Source organism: Stomoxys calcitrans, chromosome 3 (assembly GCF_963082655.1).
Source record: "Stomoxys calcitrans chromosome 3, idStoCalc2.1, whole genome shotgun sequence".
In the NCBI taxonomy this organism is placed as follows: domain Eukaryota; kingdom Metazoa; phylum Arthropoda; class Insecta; order Diptera; family Muscidae; genus Stomoxys; species Stomoxys calcitrans.
The window spans coordinates 196,187,795-196,202,414 of record NC_081554.1 but is presented as its reverse complement, the minus strand read 5'-3'; the positions used below and the strand labels follow the sequence as shown (position 1 = coordinate 196,202,414).

Genomic DNA, 14,620 nt, shown 5'->3' with positions numbered 1-14,620 from the left:
TCAGATCCGGGTGACTTAAATGGTTTGAAGCTCCTCAAGCATTCCTTCACCATAAATTCCGTAATTATAAATCTTCGATCAACGTTATAATTCCAAGATTCCGGTTTATCCGTGAGTCCCTTCGTATCCTGTGGAAAGTCGATTTTCATCAAAAGCCTCAACATGTCCTCCGTTGTCTCTGCTCTCACTTCATGTCGTCTACTAAAGTTCCAGTTTGGACATGGGTTTTTGGGAGAAACTTTTTTATCTTGGCGGCTTCATTAACGCTATCGACCGGTTCGCAGCTTCCAGGAGGCACTTTTTGCCGCTCTGGTAAGCTTATTGTATTCCTTGAGCAGTGTGTAGTACATGTCCCAACAAAACTCTGCTGTTTTACGAAGTGCTCTGTTAAAAAGTCTGCGGACCTTTTTTCCAACATTGCGTATCTCCCCGGTCATCCAGGGGTTTTCTTGGGCTGCTTTCCTTTCCCGAAGAGGAAACTATCTTCGTAGGACCCCACCAGTGCAGTCGTAATCCTGTTGACATTTTCGTCAATGTCAGCAGGATTACGACTGCATCAGCCCAAGAAAACCCTGTTAAGGAATTAGATTGTGAATTTAATACAACAGTGAAACATAAAGGACACGGTGGTGGATCAACTTTCAGACGAGCCTTTACCTCATCAAGCAGTACTTGCGTCATAAAAGTTAACTAGTTTCAGTCGGCCTCTATATCCGTCCAAAGTAAACATGACTTCAAAATACCTATGAATTAATATTCCTACCTCACCTTCTTTCTACTGTTACAAACACAACGACAAAACCGTTTCACCCCACAACTTGTGACGTAGGGTATTGAAAACAATTTTTGGAAAAGGTAAATCGTTCTAGTATTTGCATTGCAGTTTTTCTCGTCCTTGAACGGTGTTCATGTTCTGTGGAGCTTAGCCGTAAGTAATGCATCATTTGTTGAGCCGCCAAACAGCGACACAGAACGCCCGTCTAAATGTTGTCGTTGCCTACTTGCTATCTGTTTTTTGGGGGTATAAGTGAAACAGTGGCCATAAAGTGTGACTGTTACTTTAATATTAGGGTGTACCGATTAAAAAATTTCAAAACAGTAAAACAAAAAACTTGAAAAAATAAAATAATAATAAATTTTGCACTAAATTCCATTAAGAAACAAAGGAGAGACTTTCCTAGTATCGATAAGAGCATTACAATCCAAGTTTAAACTTTATATAAAGAATTTATTGTAAAATATGTATGTCAGTTTCTATTTAAATTTCTTCTAAATTCAACAAAGCCCGGCCGGCGGTCCGAACCTGGACACTCGTAGCATCAGCGCGAGACGTTCTCGTTGTCTAGCGTTCAAAACCATTAATACAACCAAGAGATGCACAAATGACCTGTGTATGCCATGGAGGCATTTGTAGTCGTGCAGAAAACAAATCCATTATAGCAACGAGAAATACATGCGGCGGAAAAGAACAGCTAGTGTGAAATCTGTCAAACTTGTTAAGTGTCGTTCCTTCTTCGTAAACACCATATATTCGATATAAGTATGTCCTACCCATTAATGGCCCTTGAAACTGACTTCGTTAATAGTAATATTAATTATCCTGCATTTCACGGTACACCCCAATAAAGTTATTTCTGTTGATTGCTCACTTCGTTTTTATTTTCTGTCATTCAGTTTGCTTTTTGCATCCCAGGCCCAACTGTCTACTCCTTGCATCGTATTTTTTTTTTCATGTTCAAAGTTCGCGCCACATTTGGATTGTAAATCCTTTTGGTTGCAGATTTTAAGACTTTGAACTTTATGTACCTTCGAAGGTGAAATTGAAAAGAAAAATTTTTATATATACATTGATATGTATACACACCTACACATAAACATATTTTATTTTATGGCTGTTTTCCTCTCAAGGCGAGGCAACGAAAGTTAAGCCGAATGCAAGGCTGTGAATGGAAAATGTCGAAAGTCGAGGGAATTGAACATAAATGTGTTCCAATTTTCCATTTGCCATCAATTCTGTTGTCATCTGTGCAGGCAGACAGCAGTTTTCATGGAAGTGGTATTTTTAGTTAGGTATCTGGAAATTCAAACCGGAAAGGAATTCATTTAAATAAACAATTAATTCAAAAGGGTTCAAGCCTTGACAAAGAGGATGTTTAACTCTAAGATTGCCACAAATCATGGAAAATGTCTGAAAAAATATTAGGAATTCAAACTTTTGCATTTACAATCGCGGAAAACGTCTGAGAAAACAGGAAAGAGCTTAAATATCAAACTTTTTTTAACATATTTCCCCTGCTCGAGGGAATTTTGGGGATTTTTTCCAATTTTGGGGAGTTCGACTCTTGCAGTAACAATCGCTAAAAATGTCTGAGAAATCTGAAAAATTCAAACAAATCCCACTTTTTAAACCAATTTCCACACTCGAGGGAATCTTGGGGATTTTTCTTCCAAATTTTGGGAATTTATCATTTTTTTTTTATCAGGGATTTATCTTGTTGTATAGGCAAAATAAACACCAAAAACAACTAATGTTATTATTACATGACCGGCCAACGTAATACAATAGGCAAAAAAAAACATTTCTCCACTTAAGGGAATTTTGTATGTTCCCGTCAAAAATTAGGGATATGTGTATTTCGTTTAATTTGTGCTTGCGTATTATCCACATATAAAATAACAATGCAATTGTGGGATGTAGACAAAACTCTGTTTAGAAAAAATGCAAGAAAAACGAATTCCCAAAAATTTTACAAAAATCCCCAAAATCACCTTAAATGGGGAAATATTTTTGATTTTTTTAATTTGGAATCCCTATTCTATGTCAAAGGGCCTAGTATAAGCAATACACAAATCCGAACTTTAGGCAAATTCTAGGGAATATCATCCCACCAACAATATCTAACATACTTTGCTCAAGTGCAGACATTCCCATTAGAATAGTTGCGCCATGATTTCACAAGATTGATTTGGAATCCTTTTCATTCCCATTCCATTGAATTTATTGCTTGAATCATAGAACAACATTTCAAAGTAGTCTTTTTAAGCCCTTTTCTCTCTAAACTATCAAATTCTCTATACTTCTCTTAAATCCCACACATATCCTGGCATAAACACCTTTCAATTCACACATTTTCAATTCATTTCATTATATAACCTTTCTCATATTCATGCACTACTGTCACATGCAAACCTTTCCAGGATGATTACCCTAACAATTCCATCCATTTGCCATTAATATTCAGTAGGGATTTGCACAAAATATGCATAACTTTTGCTCTACTCCATTCTCTTAATTATCGCCCGAAAAGTATCCTTTTTCAATTGTAAAAATTGCTACAATACATGGTGGCCAAATGTAGAGATCATTCGCAACTACTGAAAGTCTTAAGTCTTAGGGTTTTAATTAAGGCCACCAAAAAAAAAACCATGCCAGAAAGCAAGAACAAAGACGAAGGCGAAAGAGAGCAGCAGGTGAAGGATAAGGCAGAGAAAGCTGCAACATGAAGAAACTATTTCGATCAAAATGGAAAGTTGACGAAAAGTGTTCATTAAAATACAGCAGTAGAAGGGACCGAAAAAGTGGAAGCAGCGGTAGAAGCAATAAAACCCAACACCATGATAAGATGGCTTCAGCTGAAATCCTGCATATTGATGTAAGAAAAGCAAGGAATCGACAACATGTCCCTAACTGAAGAAGAAAAAAAAAAACCTACTCCACTTGACATCGCTGCCAAAAAGAGAGGTCAGACTATTATGTAAGCCAGTCGGCAAGTGAGACCTCCCAACTCTATGGAACTTATATTTTTATAGCCACCATTAACCATGGCACCCCGGCAGTTGATAGCTGACGTTGTCGTTACTCTTGTGATTAATGAGAAACTTTAAATTAGTTTTGAGCAATTTTCCAAAGTTCATAAAGAATTCCTGGCTCTTAGTACTAAGTCAGGACAGGCACATGGTGCATACTTGCAATGAGCAGGCCCTTTCCACCCGTATAAGCAAGCAAAAGTTGGTGGCAACGAAAAATAACTCCCAAAAATGTTTTTAAATTAACAACTGCAATAGTGGCAGTCTCCCTCTCAAAAAAAAATATGCACAGGAAGCGGCAACCCAAAGTAAAGACTACAAAGGCAAGTCAAAGCAGTCATAACCATGCAACAAAGCCTTTCAATAACTCTCGTTGCCTTGGCGACAAATGAGATACCCATTTACATGAAGAAAATGTGAGGTCGACCTCCCTAATGTATGCTAATTAAAATTAACGCCAACTGGTTTTTTCTTTGCACAACACAAAAAGTAATGCAACAAATTGAAGGGGAGCAGACTTTGCTAGGACAGAAGCCTAAAAAAATCTAGGGAATTTTTCTTTGCTTAAGTTTCTTTTTTATGTCTGTGTTTCTGTCAACGCCAAGCGCATCATATTCTTAAACGGATTAAGCCACTGCATCCATGAAGCAGCAAAAAGTCCAAGCCCCCACTAGCAACGAAGATAGATAGTAGAAGGAAGAATTTTAGAACTAAAGGCACAGACACAATGTTGTAGTCTTTTTGACTTGACATTCTTCATTACAGCACTACACCACACACGTACGATAAAAAATGCACAACCGGATGTCTTCGGTTTGAAAAGTCGAAGAAAATTTAAGAAGAAGATAAAAGCCAAAAGAATTTATGAGGTAGGATTTCGCAGGACCTATAAATGGGGCGTCAGCGCCCTCTGAAAACAAATTTTCCAGTACTTAGCCTTATATATGGAGACAGATTACGTACTCTACCACCTAGGTACTTGGCTTCAAACATTCAGATACTTGACCCACATAATGACCTGGATCCAGTTAAGTGGGTTTAAGGAGGGGGCAGCCCCTCATACACTTGACAGCAATATTGTTTTTGTGAAATCAGTGTTTTTGTGTTACCCTAATTGCCCAAACTAAAAAATCGCTTAAATCGAGTCAATCGTCGGACTTTTTTTGGAAATTTGAGAAAAGGGGAGAGTCCCCTTTCATGTCGAAAAATTAAATACCCTATGTTTACCACCGGACCCTATGTTTACATCATCTGCGTACAATACCATGGCAGTCAATTCTATGTACCACATTGATCTCATCCAAACTCCAAACGGTCGGGTATACATGTTTGGTTCTTTCCATACCCAGCACCGAAAAACCGTTTGCAACACATCAAAATATCGATTCTTATAAAGTTTACATATTCCTGATCCTCTTGAAATTCCAAGACGATTTAGCCATGTCCGTCTGTCTGCCTGAGTGTTGAAATCACGATATTGTCTTTATGAAGATAGTGAGCTGAAACTTTGCATTGATTCTTTTTTGTCCATAGGCAGGTTAAGTTCAAAGATGGAATATATTGCACCCATCTGCAGATTTAAATCCTTGAAGCTATAATAGGCGCATAAATTAATCGATTTCGCTTACATTCTTTCCCACTTTGTCTAATTCGTATCATATCTGGATATAGCTGTCATATAGACCGATTTCCCGATTAAAGAGGTGAGTATCCAAAGTTTGATCTGGCCGAACGAAATACCTCTCTATTACTTATTTGTCTTGAGAGAGGAACATCTCGGACTGACTGAGAAGGACCCTGGTCTCTGATTCTTTTACCTTTGCCGGAAACCTATCCATTATGATTCCGTGTCAGAGGTGTAACTTGTGCATGAAATGGGGCTCTGGCTTGACGTGTACAATAGAAGTAGGTTAGGTTGGATTGTGTTCACCATAGTAGAAGGTAAAAGAGAGAAAGAAGACTAAGAAACACAGATAGAGATATACCCTAGTCAGGTGCAAGACAGCAGAATGACAGAAAATTAAAACCAGCGCATAAGGAGAGAAATTCTCACCGCTGAGAGTAGTCAGCCTGTGCAGGGCTCTGCAGAATTCTAGAATGACAAACAAATGTGGCTACAGCAACAACAACAACAACAGGACTAGAGTAACAGGTCTGGAGCAAATTCAGGCACGGAAAGAGTTGTTCACCTTACTCATCTCCAACTTCTCGTCGTTATCACACAGCGAGACATCAATGACCTGCCTCTGCAATAACTATTTAGAACCCCTATCTACAGTCCGAAGTCATGCTTCCTCAACCCAGGATAAGCGGCGCCCTATTTCGCAATATACTCGGCCACAGAGCACTTGCCAAACTACAATCACCTGCAAAGGCACCATCCCACGCCTTACTCGTCCGATTATCGTAGAAGACACATATGTTGGCAATTAGGAAAGTTAAGGATTGGAGGGGGGAAAGAGGGAGTAGTGTTTATTGACATTCGTATTAAATTTCTGAACTCGATGTTGGTGGGAAAGACATTAGCCGGAAGTCGATTCCACTTACGAATGGTACGAGTGAAAAGAGAATTTTCTCCGTAATGCATGGTTCGGTTGGAAGAGGCTGCACACGTCGAAAAGCCTATATGACCCCTTGTTCCAAAGAATTCAATGATAACTTCTGTTCTGGGGCCCCTTCCAATTAACACCCATGCTAGGACCTCAGTCACTTTTGGCGGCGTAGCAGAGGTGTATCAGGTTGCTAAGCCACGAATTCATTGAGCATTCAGAGAATGAATGGACAAGAAGCGCCATTCATTGCATAAGTCGACGCCCAGAAGATAAACAAAAATTCCAATTTAACTAGGACGAAGTTGGCAATGTCACCTGCTGCTAAGGCGCTGGGCACTATCGGAATCTCTGCACAGAGCCCAGAAAATGCGTTAATAGAAATTAAATCACTTTAAGCGATGGAGCAGCAATTGATCCAAAGATATGCGCCAGGTTTTAAGCAGTAATTCATAGATTTTTATGGTGGGTAACTAACACATGCGCACAATTTTTGCAAGTCCATGAGCTTAAGTTCTTGTTCACGGCCAGTGTAATGCGACTAGGAAAAATCTGCCGTTTGAAACGGGTAGATTTAAGTCTGAAATTTTGAATGGTTGGAGCTGAGGTGTTAACGAGAACCAGTAAGGAAAGGCAAAAGTCGGGCAGTGTCGACTTTATAATATCCTACACCTACACTATAGGTACAAAGTAGAAGCTATATCTAATTCTAATTTCACCAGTAATGTCGAGAATTAACAGAAAATCCTTGCTGCCAAAATTCGAGAGAATCGGTTAACAAATGACCATTTTATTGCATAAAGACTGCAAATCGGACAAACATATATATATGGGAGCTATATCTAAATCTGAACCGATTTCTAGCAAACTTTATAGATATCGAGGAAAGCGTTGTACAAAATTTTGAGAAGATTGCTCAATAAGTGCGCCTGCAGTGGCTCTAAGAGTGAAAATCGGGCGAAATATACATATGAGAGCTGTATCTAAATCTGAACCGATTTCTATGAAATTCGCCAATATTGCCGAGGGTCATAAGAGAAACCTTCCTGCCAAATCGGCTGACTTCTTGAGCCACTGGAAGCCGCAATTTTTATTGAATTTGGCTGAAATTTTGCATGTGGTGTTCTATTATAAACAACAACTGTGCCTAGTGCGGTCCAAATCGGTTTATAACCTGATATAGCTCCTATATAAACCGATCTCCCGACTTGACTTCTTGAGTCCTTACAAGCCGCAACTTTTGTCCGTTTTGGCTGAACGTTTGCATATGGTATTCCTTTATGACTTCCAATAGCTCTGCCAAGTACGGTGCAAATCGATCTATAACCTGATATAGCTCCCGTGTAAACCGATATCCCGATTGGACTTCTTGAGCCCTTAGAAGCCGCAATTTTTGTCCGATTTGGCTGAAAGTTTGCATATAATATTCCGTTATGACTTCCAATAACTGTGGTATTCCTTTATGACTTCCAATAGCTCTGCCAAGTCCGGTCCAAATCGGTCTACAACTTGATATAGCTCCCATATAAACCGATTTCCCGATTTGACTTCTTGAGCCCTTACAAGCCGCAACTTTAGTCCTATTTGGCTGAAAGTTTGCATATGGTGTTCTGTTACTACTTCCAGTTACTCTGCCAAGTACGGCGCAAATCGGTCTATAACCTGATATAGCTCCCATATAAACCGATCGCCCGATTTGACTTCTTGAGCCGCAATTTTTGTCTGATTTGGCTAAAATTTTGCAAATAGTTTTCTGTTATAACTTTCAGCAACTATGCCAAGTACGGTCCATTTCACTACATCAGCACCTGAAAGCCACAATTTTTGTCCAAGTTAGCTTAAATTTTGGTACATAGTATTCTGTTATGATTTCCAACAACTGTGCGAAGTACGGTCCAAATCGGTCTATAACCGATATATTGGGTTGCCCAAAAAGTAATTGCGGATTTTTTAAAAGAAAGTAAATGCATTTTTAATAAAACTTAGAATGAACTTTAATCAAATATAAAGGGTGATTTTTTTGAGGTTAGGATTTTCATGCATTAGTATTTGACAGATCACGTGGGATTTCAGACATGGTGTCAAAGAGAAAGATGCTCAGTATGCTTTGACATTTCATCATGAATAGACTTACTAACGAGCAACGCTTGCAAATCATTGAATTTTATTACCAAAATCAGTGTTCGGTTCGAAATGTGTTCAAATTTTGACAAATTTTGTTCAGCGATGAGGCTCATTTCTGGTTGAATGGCTACGTAAATAAGCAAAATTGCCGCATTTGGAGTGAAGAGCAACCAGAAGCCGTTCAAGAACTGCCCATGCATCCCGAAAAATGCCCTGTTTGGTGTGGTTTGTACGCTGGTGGAATCATTGGACCGTATTTTTTCAAAGATGCTGTTGGACGCAACGTTACGGTGAATGAACACATTTCGAACCGAACACTGATTTTGGTAATAAAATTCAATGATTTGCAAGCGTTGCTCGTTAGTAAGTCTATTCATGATGAAATGTCAAAGCATACTGAGCATCTTTTTCTTTGACACCATGTCTGAAATCCCACGTGATCTGTCAAATACTAATGCATGAAAATCCTAACCTCAAAAAAATCACCCTTTACTTTTTTAACGCTTTTTTTCTAAAGCAAGCTAAAATTGACAGCTGATAACTGATAGAAGAAATAATGCAATAACAGAGTCACAAGCTGTGAAAAAATTTGTCAACGCCGACTATATGAAAAATCCGCAATTACTTTTTGGGCAACCCAATAGTTCCCATATGAACCGGACCTTCGATTATCCTTGTTCGGTTCTTAGAAGCTTTATTTTGCTGGTTTGACAGAAGTTTGGTGTGAAGAATAAAATATGCCCTTCAACTGAGTTTAGTTTGCATGCATTTTTAGCAGAATCCATGGCGGTAGGATTCGGCCCGGCCGAACTTTCGTTTGGTACTATCAAACTCCTCAGTAGGATATGTCAATAAACAATCCTAAACAATGTTCAGCCACTATACATGATCATTCCCTTTCTAACTTTGCCTACTTTACCTTCATTTTTTGACTATATTAAACTCTTTTCTATCCTATCGGTTCTATGTCTTCATCTCCTTAATAAATTCCATTCTCAATTTTTGCAAATTTCCTAACCAATTGCAATTTTTCTCTCTTATCCACGAAGAAATTCCTCAACGCGTATGCACTCAATTCCGCATATTCCACACAGAAATTTCGCACACTATCCACCAAAAGAAGAATAATTCAATGGCCACCCACTTTCCATGCGCGTAGAAAATAAGGCTGAGTTACTGTTTTGGTCTGAAGACTGTTTAGCCCGGAACTTATGCCAAAACATCAAGACAAGCTAGGCAGTCAAATGACTCAAGAAATTGAAAATCAACGAAAAAAAGCAATCACTACTCTAAAAGGCAGGAGGAATTGCAAAGCGTTTTTGATTGACATAATCCAAGTTTCACAGGATTTAAGAAGGCAGAAAAGAGCAGAGCATAGTAAAAAGACGATAGCGAATGAAGCGTGCTAAAGGTTAATCAAAGCACATTGAACGCAAAAGTGAACGGAGCGATTAAACGCAAAAAAAAAACGAAAGAACAAACAAACAAAGAAACTAAATTGTGAAGATAGAATAGGAAAAAAAGGAAAGCACAACACAAACATGCCCCGTCGAAAGCCTGTACAACAAGAAAATACCAACAAGGCAATCTAATTTATCTTAACCTCCTACTCAAATCAACCCCTTAATAAGTGGCACAGCTAAAGTGTGACACTTAAATCGCTAAACGGCATTTAAAAGGAGCAAACAGTTCTATCTATCAACACAAACACACAATCCCTCTGCCCCTCCCTATCTTCATTTGAAATCTAAAAAGAAGAAAATGCAGTTGGCCACCACAGTCATGACACCACTGAAAATTCCGCTTGCATGGCCAACCATAACGATTCTGGTCCTCATCGCTTCCTTCGTCCTTCTTGTGTGTGTGTGTGTCTGTGTTTGTGTATGACCCCGTGTCCACCAACCAAGGATGGAAGGAATGATGGCAAATTTTCATTTCATCAAAGAGTAAACAAGCCAAACAAGCAGCAGCACAGCAGCGTGTGGTATTGGCCAGAAGACCAACAAGTCAAAAACTCATTCACTGCCAAAGCCAATTGATGACAGTATTGATGGCTTTGGTAAATTGTTGCGGCTACATGCCACCACCATCACCGCCAATGCTCACACCTCTGTCCCACTCCACCCCCAAACCTCTCCACATGGGTCAAACAAGAGCAGTCAAACCGACATTCTCGTTTGCCTTTCACTCCCCAATGATCAGACCGCATAATTATGATGACAATAGTGACGTGGAGTTTCGAGAAGAAGCTGAAGAAAACCATCCTGTGATATGAACCAAATTGATGGCAGAGTGGGAGTTCAACGCTGCCTTCCAAAGTCATTGGGGGACTGTGCAAGTTGTCACAAGAAGTGCACAGAGTTTGTTTAAATTTATGAGGGAAATGTTTATATTATGATTTACGGACCCGGGCCGAAGGAGTTGCTCTTATACTGGTCGCTTTGGTGTTGACGAGTTTGCTGATGGTGATGATGACGAGACATGAAAGATCTGATCTGATGGTGAGGTGGAGTTGATAGAAGAGAGATGTAATGTTCAATGCTGAAGATTTTTTTTATTAAGAATGAGCATAATATTTAAGGGGGACAATGTGATAACTATCTATGCATGCCCGCTTATAGCTTCAGTATTACGCCGTTAAAATCGAGCCAATATCATCAAGACGTAATCCCTTCATGGAGGTATAACTTGTTTCTCGTATGTCGGGAACTATTTACCATCATGACTTTGGCACCTATTATAGTTGTGAGGAAATCACTTTATAAAAAACTATTACCATCCTATAGTAGCTGCAACGAGGATACCCAGAACAAATCCCAGAGGCCCATATTGAGTGTTTAAACAAGTAAAAGCGGGCTAAGTTCATATATACCTTCCACCATGTATCAAGTTTTTTGCCCCGTATCTCTTTATAGGCAAACAAAAGATAATGTATATGAATTGCAATGCTATTACAGCGATGAATCGATTTGGGCCAAATTTAGTTTCAGTCAAATCGGACAAGAATTGTGTACAATTGGGAGATCGGTTTATGTTGTAGCTACATCAGGTTATAGACCGATTCAGACCATATTTGGACCGTATGTACCCTATAGGGTCTTATGAGGTACAATCGGAAGAGATCGTTGTGCAAGTTTTAGGCAAGTCAGAAGTAGCTGTGCCCTCTAGAGGCTCAAGAAGTACAATTGGAAGATCAGTTTATGTGGACGCTATAACAGGGTTTAAACCGTCTTAGACAATACATAATACGAATGTTGGAGGTAGATCTGGCAAACTATCGATATTCGCTCCATTCGATATTTTTCGATTTTCAACATTGCCATCGATTGTTTGCCACATCTAGTGAGAGGTCATTGGACAAGTCATTGTGCAAAATATTGGATAAGAATTGCGCCCTCTAGAGGCTGAAATTTTTAATCGGAAGATTCGTTTATATGGCAACCATATAAAGTTTTAGACCGATTTGGACCATACTTGGCACATCTGTTGAGTGTCTTACAAAATTTCAGCAAAATGGATTAAGAATTGCACTCTCTAGTGGCTCAAGATCCGGCATCGGTTTATAGGGCAGGTATATCAAATGACCCATTGACAATCCCAATCGACATACACTAATAGGTAGAAATATTTGTGCAAAATTTCAAGCGCCTAGCTTTACTCCTTCGAAAGTTAGCGTGCTTTCCACAGGCAGATAGACAGAATATACTCCCATCCTATAGTGGAGGATAAAGAATTTGGGGCTTTTAGAGACGTAAGAGGTCAAATCTGCAAGAGGTTAAAAGGAAAATTCTTTGAACAATTTTTATACCCACCACCATAGGCTAAGTGGTATATTAATTTAGTCATTCTGTTTAAGTTCAATGAGTTGTTTTAAGTCTTTCGCCACTCAAACCGAATATGACCCCGATCGGACCATATGTAAATATAGTTGCTATATACGCCGATTTAATGTCTTAAGCTCATAAAAGGAGGAAAATTTGAAACAGTAAGTTGTTTTAGGCCTTCCATCTTCCTACTTGAGTACAGTCCATATTGGTCCACATTTAGAAATAGTTTTCATATATATTTCAAACATTGATTTGTATAAAGACTCTCGCCATTCGACCCTAATATGGTCTTGATCGGACTTGCCTTTTTTATTCCATTAAGACTGTATTTATTGCCTAATTTCGCTGAAACTTCAAGCAGTGAGTTTCATTAGGCCCTGCGATATCCGAACCGGATATGGTCCATCTCTGATTTAGGGTTCAAAATTCATTAAAGCAACATTTATTGCCGGATTATGAAGAAAATCGAAACAGTGAGTTGGCCGGCAGCCACAGGATAGCTATGAGCACCACACAGTCTGCAACATTGAGCTCCGACTTGTGTGGTACTCATCGATATCACGGTAAGCTTAGCTGAAAGCTTACGGTCGTCCGCAGATCGCGGATAGTGAAAAGCTTTGTTTTTATATGGAGTAGCTGGAAATGCGGAGCGGGATCAGGTGGCACTTGGTCTTATTTAAATACTTAGTGTCAATGATACTCGGGATCACAAGGCGAGTTATTGGCGCCTTCAAATAACCAATGGCCAAAATCTGCGTCCATTCCCAGGTTGGGGGCGAGCATCGGATCATGGAGCAATCGGCTCGCTACATCCAGGGATACACGTGCGATCTCACAAAATCCTTGCAGTTTGGGCGCTGAGGCAGAATTACTCTGAGAAACAAAAAAAAATTAGAAAAAACGGACCCTGACATTGATGATCCACGCAAACGAACTGAAATGTCCGGACTTTTTATAGAGAAGGTGAAGCATACGCACTCGGAGGCCACCGTATCGCAGAGGTTAGCATGTCCGCCTATGACGTGGAACGCCTGGGTTCGAATCCTAGCGAGACATCATGAAAATTATCAGCTGTGGTTATCCCCTACAAATGCTGGCTACATTTGGGAGGTACTGTACCATTTGGCATGGCAGCCATGTAAAAACTTCTCCAAAGAGGTGTCGCATTGCGACACGCCATTCACACTCGGCTATAAAAAGGAGGCCCCTTATCATTGAGCTTAAAATTGAATCGGACAGCAGAAGTTTATTCGGGAGAAGTGCAAGGCAGATATTACATCCATACAGAAAGTGCGATGGACTGAGAATGACGTTACAGCAACACCCAACAGTGACGAACTATACTGTGCCTGCCATAACTCGAGGCATGAATTTGGCTGTGGATTTGTGGTCAGTCGGAGACAGAAACACCTTATCTCCTTGTCTTTACTCCGGTGCTAGCCACAATCCGCATAAAAGCCAAATTCTTTGACATTATTTGTGTCCATGCCCAGACGGAAGACGAGGACGAGCAGACCACGGAGAGATGTTAATGCGAAGTTAGGAAAGGAAAACATCACTGGTTCAACAATAGGGAAATTTAGCCTACACGAAGAAACTGGATTTCGTCGCGTCATTCAGCGTGTTAGATGTACGATCGGTCCGTAGACCCGTTTGAACATGGCGAAAAAAGTACGATCAGACACTGAATTGGAAGCTGGACATTGGAAAGCTGCAACCACAATAGATGGCAACGGCATACTCCACTCGACGGACCCTACTGCTTGATGAAAGCACTACTTGTACCGATGATATAACGGCGTCGTGGCAATCCATTGCCGAATCCATGGAAAATGTCGTGAAATCCGTACTCGGGTACAGGAAGCCTCCCCCAAAAGAACCCATATTACGACAAAGAGTGTCGAAATGCTACTAAAGCCATACAGAGCAACCCTGCAAGCAGTACCAAGCAGCAGATGAAGGAGAGGTATCGGGATAATAGGAGAGAAGAGATAGAAAAATTAAATGGAATTGGAAATACCTGAGTGTGAGCGAACTGAAATGTAAAGGAGTCAGAATGTTTCCTTTACATTTCAGGATGTGCTTGCATCAAACCGATGGCTTTGAGGCAAGCACATCCTCCTGCAGAGGCATATATAGCGTACTGGGGATATGAAAAATTATTTTACCCAACTGTTAGTGTTCAACGATGCCGGCGAAGAGGATACCGCAGAACTAATCCCTGATTATGGTATTGAATGTTTACCTCCTAGTCTGAATAAGGTCCAAGTAGCTGTGACCCGACTGAAAAACAACAAGCCAGCAAGAGCCGAT

General features: G+C 39.9%; 1 protein-coding gene across 2 annotated transcripts in view; it reads right to left on the bottom strand.

Annotated features, from left to right (window-relative positions):
- The window catches only part of LOC106092867 (proton-coupled zinc antiporter SLC30A2), a 181,932-nt gene that overhangs the window by 154,097 nt on the left and 13,215 nt on the right, over nt 1-14,620 (bottom strand). The window lies entirely within an intron of this gene.